This window comes from Penaeus monodon, chromosome 29 (assembly GCF_015228065.2).
Source record: "Penaeus monodon isolate SGIC_2016 chromosome 29, NSTDA_Pmon_1, whole genome shotgun sequence".
NCBI classification, from domain to species: Eukaryota; Metazoa; Arthropoda; class Malacostraca; order Decapoda; family Penaeidae; genus Penaeus; species Penaeus monodon.
This window is the reverse complement of record NC_051414.1, coordinates 24,363,768-24,364,025: the sequence shown is the minus strand read 5'-3', so window position 1 is coordinate 24,364,025 and position 258 is coordinate 24,363,768. Positions and strand designations below refer to the sequence as shown.

The following is a 258-nucleotide window of genomic DNA, read 5'->3' as shown; positions in this document are numbered from 1 at the left end:
GAGAAAGACATTAGTAACAGATAATGATATACAAAAGAGAGAAAAAAGATGAGAATCCGTAAACCTCGAAATCGTACACATTGCTTCATAAACCCTACACCCTCGCAGAAGCACAGCAACGGCAAAATTATGGCTCCCTCCTCAAGCGTTAGGACACATCAGGCAGTCATCCTTGCGTAACGTTGCAGCCACTTCGAAATTTTCCGCTCGCTTGATATTGCCAGAAACATTAATTCTCAGACAGAATAGACAAGAAAG

At 41.9% G+C, this 258-nt stretch overlaps 1 protein-coding gene across 1 annotated transcript in view; it reads right to left on the bottom strand.

Annotated features, from left to right (window-relative positions):
• Nucleotides 1-258, bottom strand: part of LOC119592053 (beta-hexosaminidase subunit beta-like) — a gene marked incomplete in the record, with an annotated part of 40,765 nt that overhangs the window by 12,144 nt on the left and 28,363 nt on the right.